Below are 14,172 nucleotides of genomic sequence, written 5' to 3' on the forward strand. Positions count from 1 at the left end.
TCCCATTCCCTCCCTTTAAACGCACTGCTGTGACATTGGCATTTATCACATGTTTCGGTGAAATTCATCCAAATAAAGTAAAAATCCTGATTCTAATATTTCATGGGTACAGTCATTGTTAGCTGGGCCAAAGCCATCCACTCGTTAAACTCGAGAACCCTGTTCAATCACAGGCAGTGGCTGCAGCCCTCACTCCAACCCAGGGTGTCAGTGGCGCCGGCTCGGCGCTAGGACCTCTGAGCTGCCCCAACCTCCTCGTGGCATCTCGAGCAGTGTGCCGCCACAAAGTTGTGCTAATTAGCAGAACCGACTCTTTGGTTCGGTGCGCCGTGAAGATCGAGCGAGCTCGAAAGTCTCCCGTTGGAACGAAACGGGTTGAGAAATCGCTGCTATCGAGTACGTGGATGAACCTCAGATCGATCGGGGCTGTGGCTCTCGCACAGATCTGTAAGATCGCCGGCTAACGGTGGAACAGCGCAGACGTCCGGAATGAACGCCTCGGTCGAGACCCAAGCATCAACCACCGCACACCTCCTGGCATGGACAATCCTCTGCAAATACACCGCTGTCACCATGAACCGCACCAGAACATCAACGGAACGATGCTCACGTTTTAACGAATGGAACATTAGAGACGAGACACAACACGCAGCAGCAGTGGTCATGCAACTCAAGCTCTGGACCGTAGAGTAAACCCACACACACGTTGTGATACATGGAGACTCGTAGAGACCCATACGAGACTCGCAGAGAGAGAGGTACATTAAAGAGCAGCCACAGTGCGACTCAAGCTGTGGACCGTACAGTCAACCACCGTCGTCTCTTGCTCGAGGGAAAATGAGCTGACGTGACTGCAAGGCCAGCTCGTGAGTCCTGTGTCTGTAGACAGACCACTGCCGGTGCAGTCGCATGCAGCTCAATACGAAGCAGTGCTGGTTGAGATTCTAAACTAAAATATTTATATATGTTTTACCAGGTAAGGCCCCACTGAGCTATGTAGATCTTTTTTTTCAGCAGCGACCTGGCTATAACAAATGATAGCTCAACGAAGTGGCTTATCACGGAGACATTTATGGTAGACACAAATAAAGAGACGCGTGTTTGTTAAATGTAGAGGGAAAACGCGGAGGACCTGGAGACAAATCCACGCGATCACGGGGAGAGAGACATCGTAAGCTCCAAATATACAACAGCAGGCGTCAGCATCGGAACCGAACCCACGACCTCCTGTATACCAGGCGAGGAAGTTAACATTTCGCCACCGTGGCACCCCACACAAGTGAACGCCTCGCCTGCCTCACAGTGGTAGGAGCTTATCGAATAGAAACAGATCAAGTGGCGTAGTCTCTTTCATATCTGTCTCTCCGCATACACTATATACATCACGAGCTACACATCCACGGGACCAGTTGTGTTGCCGGTATCGACATGGCGATGTAGGCAGAAGAGAGGCGTTTACCCTTTCCGGCAATAACGCTGGAGGTGTCAAGACGCCCAAACACCAAATGGACTCACCGATTGCGAGGCGTCGTGTCTGCATTAGCCGCACATTCACGGATTGGTGTTTGCATTGCCTCTGTGCTGCCGTTCGCCTCCTCGTCTCGTTGTTCTCTGGCCTGACAACTGGTGGGTGGGTCAAGGACATGAAGGAGGACGTCTCTGCTAGAGGCCATTGTCGTGTCAGGGACAAGGCGTGCATCATCAGAGCACGTCGCTTTGGATGCTTGACCACAAGCGCGACGTGTGGTCAATGCAGACTCGATGCCCTGCAGTCGGGGTGTCTATTTGGTGTTTGCGCATCTTAACACCTCCTGTGTTATTGCCGGAAAGGGTATGAAGACTTTTATATTTTGATCATCATCATGATAATCATTAAATTATATTGAAGCCGTTGAAGTAAACATTGGTTTAAATTAAAAGGGACCGTCTATGACATCCAATATATCACTTCCAGGAGACATAAACACTGACACATTAACAAGGGGCGAAGTTTCTCCAATGAACACGTGAATGCACATTTGAGCACACTGCACAGAGTTACACACTTCTGCAAACCTTGCCCGTTACACACAACAGAGAGCAGCATTATAAGATACAGAGCTACTATTGACCACGGTGAGAATAGTAATAAGAATAATAATCAGAGGTACTCGCTGGCAGTTGAGACGATGGGGCCACGTGTATTCACTCTCCCTCCCGCCCCCGGCCGCCTCTGCCCACCCAGCAGCGCGCCAAGGCGCGGTGGGGTAAAGTGTGGGCACCCCCGCCTCTTCGAGTCGCTCTGGCCGTGGTGGGAGAGCCGGACAGAGACATCCCTCTAGAGGAGAGACTCTCGAGAGCTCGCTGAAGGTGGAGGCCGGTCCGTCAACAGTGGAGCGAGCAAGCAATTGCAGGGCTGCGCCTGCAGCTGCTGCGTCATCGCACTCAACTTAGTCAACTATTCTTATTCCGCCAGGTAAGGCGCACTGAGCTGCGGAGCTCTTTTATCGGAAGCGACTTTGGCCATCACAAATGATAGCTCAACCAAGTAGCTTATCATCGTGTGGATATTTATAGCAGCCATATATTTTGTACTCTACTTTGATTCAACGGGTATCGTACAGACAACACCGCACTATGGGGATAATCCGAATCCTGTATGAACAGATGGTCAAATATTCAGCAGGAAGATTGTTGCAACATCAGCTGTGAGAGAAACGTAAATCAAACACCCAACGCACACACACAGATGCACACAGGGACACCTACATTACGCACCCCATACATTGACATCTACGCGGCTTGTTCAATCCACTGCTAGATGAACGCCTCTCACGCACCGTGTGGGTGTGGCTGTATGACCAAACCTCGTCACGCCGGCCACGCGTGGATGAATCAACTGCTGTATGAGGGCCTACCCCTAAACCGTCGGCGCTCTCTCACAATAAAAATGAAAAAAAAGAGTAAAATAAACTGTAGTAAAAAAATGTAAATCAATTGAAAATAATAAAAGTTAAAAACCCACGACGTTTCGATCGCAAAACAAGCCGTCTTCATCAAGCGATGAGGCGATGAAGACCACTTGTGTTGCGATGGAAACGTCGTGGGTTTTTTGCTTTTATTATTTTCCATTCATTTTATATTTTACTATTTTTAATTTTATTGGGGATTTTTTGCTATTATTATTTTCAATGTATAATTTTATTATGAAATGTTTAATATACATTTTTATTTATTGATTTTTTTTCTTACTTTTTTCAAATCTACGTGACATTACCGAAAGAACCAAGAACATGAAGATGTGCATAATGATGTTGATGATGTGGACCATGATGATGTGGATAATTATGATGTGGATGATGATGTAGATGATGCAGATGATCATGTGGATGGTGATGATGATGTGGATGAAGTTGATGATGTAGATTATGATATGGATGAAGATGATGTGGATGATGATGTGGGCGAAGATTATGTGGATGATGATCATGTGGATGATGATGATGTCCTCACCCTGCGCGTGTTCCCCACTCCACGTCTTCTTCCCCTTCTGCCGCTCAGAGTCTCTCCCCAAGCTCGCCTCGCTCTCCCCCTCGCTTCTTCTTCACTCTCGAGGCCTCTCGTTCCACCCTCGCAACGCATCCCCTGAGCCCCCGATCCACGTCGATTTGGGTCGCAGCTGCTGAGTGGAGAGGCCCAAAACGCCGAGCGGCCAACAACTCAGAGCACTGCTCAAGATCCCTCTGCGTGCGTGTGGTTTTGTTCTGCCAAGTGGTCGTTGTAGGCCGTGATTCGTGTCGGGGTGAAGCGGTCGCGTTGACCACCGTCACTCACGGGGTAGTGGACCCCCCGTGAGTGACGGTTGGTCACTCACGGGGGGGGGGGGAGATGGCACGAGCCCCCCCCCCCCTCGTGCTCCCCACGGGCCCCTCCCCGTGCCCCCCACGTGCCTCTCGCGTCTCCAACGTTGTAACGATGACGAGGGACCACGTGCCGAGTTTGAATGTCGCCATGTTGATGATCGTGGTCGTTGCCAAGGGACACGACGGTCACGTGAGGCCCGTAACGGTCACAGAACTCCAGCACGGCGAGAAGACCAGACGTGTTTGTGTGATTCTGCGTCGTCCCTGCTCTCTTGAACGTGAACAGCGGCGACACTTTCAACAACCTGAGAATTCCATCGACCGATAATGCCACGAGAGCTTTCCCAAGGTGAGCATCGGACTTTTAAAGGGAAATTATCAACATTTTTACCCCAAAAATGTCAATTTCTCCCCTGCACACGCTCACACGCACGACACATACGAGACAGGCAGCACAGTAGAATAAGCTCAATGCTTAATTATATTCTAGATTTGAAATTTCCGTGACTGCAGGGATCCATACTCTTTGGTTCTTTCGGTAAAGTCACGGACTTCAGCAATTGTTTCTTGCTGTGGTTGTCCCCACCTGATGACGGACACTTGTGTTGCGCCCGAAACGTCGTGATTTAATTTATTAAAATGTATACCTACGTGACTTTAATTATATTGTACTAGATCTAGAATTAATATTGTACTAGCTTTACTACCCGGCTTCGCCCGGGACTTGGATTATTGTATTCGATTAATACACGGAGGGTGGGGGGGGGGGGGGTGCGTGACGTCAGTATGCACACTGCGTGACGTCACTAGGCACACTGCGTGACATCACCGCTCACTGGCCGTGCAAAATGTATCCATTTTTGTGCCCCCCCCCCAAATACAAAAGTCTATTTTCATATTTTTTTCATACTGTCTGGAAGTTACCCATATGCCAAATTTCAAGTTTGTTTCATGCCGGTAAGTATGTTAAACATTTCGAACAGACACACATTCACAAATGTCCCTTTGAGGTAAAACGATCGTTAAAGTATTTATTCGTCCATATTTGGTCAGAAGACGACGTGAAAATAAATCGACACCACGTCAACAGCACTGCTGGGAAGGGAAACAGATACATTAGATGGGGCTGTTGAAGTCGGGCCATGACCCACGTCCACCTGCACCTATGGAGGCCGCAGTGTCGCTATCAACACGGATCGTGCTGAGTGGTTGTGTTCTGGTCCAACCTGTTCACCACTGCCGACGCAGCAGCAGCACCACCACCCGTACGGTTTAATTGCGTGATTGGTCGCTTTAAATAACCAATCTCGCGATAAATAGTCACTTAAAAGGCCCGAAACGTCGAGCGGCCAGCAACCAGCAGCAACTTCTAAAGATCGCTCTGCGTGTGGAGGTTTGGGGTTGGGCCAAGTGGTCGTTGTAGGCCGTGATTCGTGTCGGGGTTCAAGCGGTCGCGTTGACCCCCGTCGCTCACGGGGTCGTGGAGCCCCCCGTGAGTGACGGTTGAGGGGGGGGGCAACGGACCCCCCATGAGTTACCAACCTTCACTCACAAAAAATCGTGGATAAATCCGATGAGCTATGAAGCTTTTAAACGGGTTCAGAAAATTACACCAATAACAACAAGTTAAAAGTATGAGAGAAGTAAGCACATCCCGAAAACGAAATGAGCTCCACTCTTTTTTATTAAACCAGGTGAAGCCCACTGGGCTATTTAGTTCTTCAGAAGCGATCGACAGGCCCATGTCTGTCTACAGTGGGAAATGTAGAGCCGTGTGTTTGTCCGCAGTGTGAAATGTGATCGCTGTGCTTCTCCTCCTTCTTGCAGTTGACGACCCCCGCGAGGGATCCCGCGGGGCTGTGCCCGGGACCCCCTCCCCGGATGAAGCCCGAGGCACGGCGCGGGTCGCCGTGCCGGAGCTGACGGGAGCCGCGCAGGCGGCGGCGGGGCCGCGTCTGAGGGCGGAGCCTCAGGTGAGGGGGAGGAGCCCCGGGTGGCGGGCGGGGCGGGGCCCGCTGGCGCCACTCAGCCAATCACAACGCTGGGAATGCACGAGTGGGGGAAATTGTTATTATATGACCATGATTGGCGCCGTATCGGGCAATGGCCCTTGTGCAGAGCATGTCAACAGTTGTTAGACCCTTTCATAACGTGGCCTATAGAGGGTGGCCCAAAAGTCAGGACACGCAAAGTTATTGTATTTATCTTAACAAATCACAAAGGGTCATTGAGTTTAATTTTAACAAATGTTAAAACTGATATCCATTACCATTTTGAAATGCATTTAGCACCTTTTTTAAATTACAGCTACCTTTTTTGCATACAACAGGTCCCTGCGGGGTTGGCTGGTAGGAACGAATAACCAAAGAATATAAACATAATGTATTATTACACTTATTTAGCCAGGAAAGCCTCACTGAGTGTAAAGGTTTTGTAGGGTCCTGTCAAGTGTTAGCAGTAGGGGGCGATGTTGCTACACCTAATCGGACGATACTAAGGGAGAGTTTGAGGCCTAGTTCTAGGCTTTAGGCCTAGCTGTAGGCTTTAGGCCGCTGTGAGTTAATTTTTTATTTAAATGTTTTAATTAAAAGCTATCTCAGGGAATTCTAAGGGAATGTTACACTTGTTTAGCCAGGAAAGCGTCACTGAGTCTAAAGGTTTTTGTAGGGTCCTGCCAAGTGTTTTCAGTAGGGGGCAATGTTGCTACACCTAATCGGACATCGGACGGACGGACGGACGATATAATCTATTGTAGGCTGGTTCACTTCGCTCCTACCAGTATAACAACGAACTGAACGCGTTCTACTTTAGTCAATGGCCTCTTCTTTGAATATTTTGTCAGTTTGGGGTTCCTCCAAAAATCAATCGTATATATATATTTCTGAGACATTTAATGCAGATCACTTATCGGTTCATGGACTACATTTGATACATTTTGGAGATAATTCATTCCCACGTGTGTTGGGATGCCAGCCCGGAGGGGAGGATTAATTGTGGATGTGTTAACTGTGTTGCTGTGGCAGGGCCCAACCATGACTTTGTCAGCTGGAGCAGAGGGCACCTCGTCCGGTAAAGACCTCACGGTCTTGGCCCCCACCTCGTCCAACGAGGTGCTGGTGGCGGCCGACGAGAGGCCCTACATGCAACCCAGCTGCCTTCCCCATGGCCGGCCTGAACCCTCCCTGGTGCCAGCCACAGCACGCGAGAACATCAGCGTGTCTGTGCTGCCTGCACCCCAAGGTGAGTGTGCGACCACGCGACCTCGTGACCTCTCGTTAGGGTGGCAGCCACCAACAGAAGGGCCACTTTGGAGCCACTGCTGTTGCCCATCATGAGTAACACGGGGAGCTTAAAACACCTATCAGACAACGTGACAGGCACATCACATTATTCTCGAATTTGAGCTTCATACTTCAATGTGGAGCAAAATCTTTCTGGTTAATGGTGGCACCACGGGTGCTGGCTGGGGCCATGTTTTATCTATAATGGGAAATGTAGACCCAGAAGTACAAAATGTGATCGCCGTGCTTCTTCTCCTTCTTGCAGATGGCGACACCCCCCAGGGATCCCGCGGGGCTGTGCCCGGGACCCCCTCCCCGGATGAAGCCCGAGGCATGGCGCGGGTCGCCGTGCCGGAGCTGACGGGAGCCGCGCAGGCGGCGGTGGGGCCGCTAAACCAACCACAACGCTGGGAGTACACTGGGGTGGGTATTGGATAATGATAGGTGACGTTTCAGGCAATGGTCCGTCTGCAGAGCACATCACAGTTGTTTGCCCTTTCATATCGTCGCCGATAGAGGGTGGCCCACAAGTTAGGACACACAGATCTTATTGATTTATTTAATCAAATCACAGAGGATTGTTTTGTTATGGTATTAATAATAATAACAAAAAATGTTTTAACTTTTAGACTAAATGATTCAAACGTTGCAATTTCAGTGGCACGATGAATGAAACTTTTGGGCCAACCTGTATTTTGCACTCCTATCATGTGTTGATATTGTTTGTTGTTGTAACATTCTTACCTGCCCCAACTGGATACCTATACGAAAGAGCTTTATAACTCATCGGATTCCTCCAGTCTAAATATCTATTCTGATTCCGATAATAATGTGTAATAAATATATAATGTGTGGTTAGATATAAAAAAGCGACGTTTCAGGCAATGGCCTTTCTGCAAAGCACATCACAATTGGCCCTTCATAATGTCACCTATAGAGGGTAGAGCAAAAGTCATGCCACATAGTGTCATCATTTTTATTTTAACAGGTAACAAAGCATTATGTTGTTTGTTTAAAAATTTTTAAAACTGACTTCTGTTTACATTGATGCACGATGCACGAATGAGCAATCACAGCTGCCTTTTTTTGCATACGAATGACAATCAAACTCGTTCGTCTCTGGTCAATTTCCTGTCCATTTTTTCAATGTCATCTGAAAGTGAAGAAGAAAAATAGATATTAATAATACATCAAGTTCAAGTTAATTTATTAGGTATAGCCCTGTGAGCCATTCGGCTCTTGAATCGGGTGCAACCACGACAAACAAAAAAACATGATCAAGAAAACATCATAAAGTGACTATGTGACTATGTGCAAACAGAAAATCCAAGAAAAGACGGCAAAACATTGCAGAAAAAGCACCGTACACCAACGCTGTGTGCAAAAATCCCAGTGGGATGCAAGTCAAACAACAACAACAACCACAAGACAACTTAGATTAAGGCCATCAGTCTAATTCCGTACTACAACAAACAAACAAGGTCAAACCAAAAAACTTTTCGAAATTACCAAAACAAAGCCATAAAAGCGATGATCATAGGAACTGTGACTGAATTTTCACAATAAACGACAAACAACATGTACTTCCAAACCCTGCAGCCATAGCTGGCTGCATGAGCCACTCCACAACAGCAGGAGCATCAGTCGGAGTATCAACAATTTTTGGTGCACCTTTAAGATCAGCACACTAAATCAAACCACAGGTCATACTTTGCAGCGATCATCCGGAGCGAAACATTTTATTTTAGGCCACTAAATAGCAGTGGCAGCTAGGGGTGTACATCTCCTCTAGAGCAGTTTTGAGTGAAGATATCATAGGTAGTGATTCAAGTTGCAGTTTATTGGCAATAGCATTCCAGACCCTGGGGGCATCAATAGAAAAGGCCCTTCCTCCAGTATTTGTACGGCAATAGGGAATCTGAAGTTGGTAAATGAGCGAAGACCTGAGGTCAAATTTGTTCTTTGAAACTGAGAGGAGGTCCCGCAGATAATCTGCGGATTTTTTTGTAAGTACATTATGAATAAAAAAGATCTGGTGCACAAGCCGTCGAACATTAAGAGATGTTAAGTTTGACCCAATGTAGAGATCACAGTGGTGAGTCCTATATGGGCAGTTCAGTGCAAATCTTAAGGCCGGGTGATACATTGAGTCAAGCTTCTTCAGTGCAGTACTTGGGGCTGATTTATACACGATGTCACAGTAATCAAGTAGAGACAGTATGGTAGCTTTTATCAATTCCAAACGGAACATAGGGGGGAAGCAGTGCTTGTGTCGATACAGAAAACCTATTTTTGTCTTAATCTTAATTTAGGAGCTTTCGTGACTGCAGGAATTATTCTTTGGTTCTTTTCGGTTAAGTCACGTCTAAAAATAAAATAATAAATTAAAATAACATATTACGACGTTTCGATTGCAACACAAGCAATCATCATCAGGTATAAAAGAAATAGCAACAAAAAATCTAACTAGAAAACTATAGACAGACATACAAGCAGACAGACATCACAACGTCTTTTTACCAATATAATCAATGTGATCTTCAAAATTCAGTTTTGAATCAAGGATGAACCCAAGATACTTATAGATCTTGACTTGCTCTATTTGATCATTATATAAGGAATGTAATTGGGGAAAAATAACTTCCCGCTTTAGTTCTGGTGAGGAGCATCGCGTAATTGCCCGTCACGTGACGGGTATTTTCACGTCGTAAACGATCCACTGTGTTGTGACTTTGTCGATGACGCCATCTATGCCGTGTTCCTCCGTTTAATCGACGTCTTCTTTCGTCTGCGACTCTTCTGGATTCATCTGAATGAACTCAAAATTACGGAATGTGACGTACCGAATGTAATTTTCTTTTCTCCGAGAGTAATGTATAACAAACCTGCAAATAAAGAATGAAAAATTGTAAATCACCTTCATCATTCTAATAGCTGTTGGAGTTTCCTTTCTGTCGGGAAGAAAGTAAACGAAAAGTTTCAATCGAAAATTAGTTTTGCAAACTTTTATTTTTTTCTCACCTGTGAGAGTGAATGAAACAATGTAAACACGCGGTTCTTGACTTATGTTTGTTGCAAATGCGCAATTGTGGTAATTATTACATTATTATGATAAGTATTGACTTACTGGATTCCCTATTGATGTGAATACTACAAAATGAGCTGTTTATAACCCTGAAGGGCGCGTCGTTTTGTTCACCAATTTTCGCTTAAAACGTGAGCAGAAAGTCGCTATGATTAAAATGAATTTGCACTCAGTGAGATGAGCGGCCCTAGAGCAGCTGCTGCCAGCAACTGGCAACGCCCTCGGCCAACCACCCAATGGGCGCCCCCACCCCCAAACCCCAAGGGCAGATCCAGGCTGAGGTTTCTGGTAAACTGGGAAACATTTTGCCCCAATTTTAGGTATGATGATAACTTAATGTTTTAAGCGGATTTTTTTTAAACAGAGGAATAATGATTCGGTCTGTCCGTTCGCCCGTCTGTCCAACCAATACATTCTCAGGAATGTTGAGAAGTGAATTATAATTCATATTCCCGCTGTATGCGCACAGGAATTGAAATAATGACATCGTCGTTATTTAATTTGTATTTTTACTGGTAGTAACCTCCTGGTTACACCAGCCCACAGGGGATTATTTTGTCCGTCCGTCGTGCAGGGAGGAGCTGGGTGGGGAGGGTGGGGCTGGGTGGGGAGGGAGGGTGGGAGGGGTTGGGCTGGGTGGGGAGGGGCTGCTCACCCCGTGGTGCCCTTAACACGTTCCTTCGGAGTGGGCAGGTAGGAACTTGGTTGGACAGCGCGCCGTTCAGGGGGGGGGGGCAGTTGGATGAGTGGGCGTGTTTACCCTTCCCCCCCACCCTCCCCGACATCGCCAACCAATCGCGGCGTAGCTCGGTGTTCGGTGGGGAGTAGGCCTCAGCAAGGTAAGGTAATTTACCCTTTTTACCGGGTAAAAGAGTAAAGGTGTCAACATGCCAAGGGGTAAGGTCAAGGGTAGGGTAAAGGTAGCTCGGAAGAATTACCCGGTAGGGTAAAGGTAGCGCGAAGTATTAAACGGTAAATACGGTACCTTGTTTATTAAATATTAAAAATACTTTTTTTAAACACGCTTTCATTAAATGTACGAGTAATAACAGAACTCCACGACTCCAGGAAGTGGCCCCGAAGCTTGCCATAACGTAAGGGACCGTGGTGATTTACAGCCAACGTTAGTTGAGCGTGGACAATTAGACCCAAGCCGAAACATAACATCTGGTCCAACACCATGTGAGACTAGGCTCTAAGGAAAGCTGTCTCGGGTGTGGACCAATCAACTTCAAGGACAGTGCATACATTATCAGTTATGTTTTTTGTTTGCATTACGACTGCAGGTATTGTGGTCTATGCAAACATGACTCCTTGTAAAAAAAAAAGTGTCAGTTTTGTTGCCAAATAAAAGGGTAAAAAACCAATTATCATCATTTTTTTATTTTTATGGCAAATAAGGTTCCAATGGTGTAAATGCTTACCACGAGCTCTCATACTCTGATGGTGCATTGTCTTTGAGTTGTGCGCCTTTTGGCGTCATCTGGTCCAACACCATGTGAGACTAGGCTCTAAGGAAAGCTGTCTCAGGTGTGGACCAATCAACTTCAAGGACAGTGCATACATTATCAGAGTTATGTTTTTTGTTTGCATTACGACTGCAGGTATTGTAGTCTATGCAAACAGGACTCCTTGTAAAAAAAAGTGTCAGTTTTGTTGCCAGATAAAAGGGTAAAAAAACAATTATCATATTTTTTCTTCTGGCAAATGAGGTTCCAATGATGATTATGATTGCTTGTGTTGCAATCGAAACGTCGTGAGAATTTTATCGTTAAAATTTGTATTATTTTATTGTTTCCCTTCTACGTGACTTTACCGAAAGAACCAAGAATATGAGTCCCACGTGTGTTGGGATGCAAGTCAAGATGGGAGCAATTGTCGATGTTTTGACTGCGTTGCTGTAGCAGGACCCAACCACGACTGTGGCGTGTGGAGCGGAGGGCACCTCGTTCGGCAACGACCTCACGGTCTTGGCCCCCACCTCGTCCAACGAGGTGCTGGCGGCGGCCGACGAGAGGCTCTACACGCAACCCAGCTGCCTTCACCATGGCCGTCCGGAACCCTCCCCGGTGCCAGCCACAGAGAACATCAGCGTGTCTGTGCTGCCTGCACCGCAAGGTGAGTGTGCGACCACGCGACCTCGTGACCTCTCGTTAGGGTGGCAGCCACCAATGCATGGGCCCCTTTGGAGCCACTGCTGTTGCCCTTCACGAGTAACACGAGGAGCTCAAAACACCTATCAGTCAACGTGACAGGCGCATCACATTTTTCGCTAACTTGAGATTTAAACTTAAATGTGGAGCAACATCTTTCTGGTTAAGAGTAGCAGTACGGGTGCTGCTGGCTGGGGTTACTGAACACAGTGCCATGTTAAACTTTCGTGGGAAATGTAGAGCCGTGTGTTTGTCCGAAGTACGAAATGTGATCGCTGTGCTTCTTCTCCTTCTTGCAGTTGACGACCCCCGCGAGGGATCCCGCGGGGCTGTGCCCGGGACCCCCTCCCCGGATGAAGCCCGAGGCACGGCGCGGGTCGCCGTGCCGGAGCTGACGGGAGCCGCGCAGGCGGCGGCGGGGCCGCGTCTTAGGGCGGAGCCGCGTCTTAGGGCGGAGCCTCAGGTGAGGGGGAGGAGCCCCGGGTGGCGGGCGGGGCGGGGCCCGCTGGCGCCACTCAGCCAATCACAACGCTGGGAGTGCACGGGGGGAGGGGGGTCTTACAAAATAATGATAGGCGACGTTTCAGGCAATTGCCCTTTTGTAAAGCACATTAATAGCTGTTGTCCCTTTCATAACGTCGCCTATAGAGGCTGGCCGACAAGTCAGGACACGTGGAGTTATTATGTTAATTTGAACAAATAACAGGATTATTTTGTTATAGATAGTAATAATGATAATAGATACACTTTTAACTTCAAGAATACAAAATTAAAACGTTGTAATGTCAGTGGCACGATAAAGGAAATATCCCTCTGTCCTAACATTGGGCCACCGTGTATAATGTGAAATAAATATAGAATGCATGATTAAATATATAACAGGCACCGTTTCAGGCCATGGCCCATCTGCAGAGCACATCAACAGTTGTTGGTCCCTTTGATAGCGTGGCCTACAGAGGGTGGCCCACAAGTCAGGACACGCAATTATTATATTTATCTTAACAGATAACGGAAAGATATTTCGTTTAATTTTAACAAATGTTAAAACTTACTCCCATTACCATTTTGAAATATATTTAGGACCTTGTTTTACTGACTTCTTCTATTGCCTTCTTTAGCATACATAACAACGAACTGAACTCGTTCGTCTTTAGTCAATGGCCCCTTCTTCATAAGTGAGTTTGGGGTTCCTTTAAAAATAGATTCTGTATGTATATATTTCTGAGACATTTGATGCAGATTGCCCATCGGTTCATGGACTAAAATTGGATTTCTTTTGGTGATAAAACAGTCCCACGTGTGTTGGGATCCCAGTCCGGATGGGAGGAGTAATTGTGGATGTGTTGACTGCGTTGCTGTGGCAGGACCCAACCACGACTGTAGCATGCGGAGCAGAGGGCACCTCGTTCGGTAACGACCTCACGGTCTTGGCCCCCACCTCGTCCAACGAGGTGCTGGTGGCGGCCGACGAGAGGCTCGGCACAGATCCCAGCTGTCTTCCCCATGGCCGGCTGGAACCCTCCCCGGTGCCAGTCACAAAACGCCAAAACATCAGCGTGTCTGTGCTGCCTGCACCCCAAGGTGAGCGTGCGATTACACAACCTTGTGGTATCTTGTTAGGGTGGTAGCCACCAAAGCAAGGCCGCTTTGCAACCACAACTTTTGCCATTCAAGAGTAACACGAGGAGCTCAAAACACCTATCAGTCAACGTGACAGGCGCATCACATTTTTCACGAACTTTAGACACTTAAATGTGGAGAAAAATATTTCTGGTTAAGAGTAGCAGCACGGGTGCTGGCTGGGGCCACTG

This window comes from Lampetra planeri, unplaced genomic scaffold (genome assembly GCF_965212315.1).
Source record: "Lampetra planeri unplaced genomic scaffold, kcLamPlan1.2.h2 scaffold_142, whole genome shotgun sequence".
NCBI classification, from domain to species: Eukaryota; Metazoa; Chordata; class Hyperoartia; order Petromyzontiformes; family Petromyzontidae; genus Lampetra; species Lampetra planeri.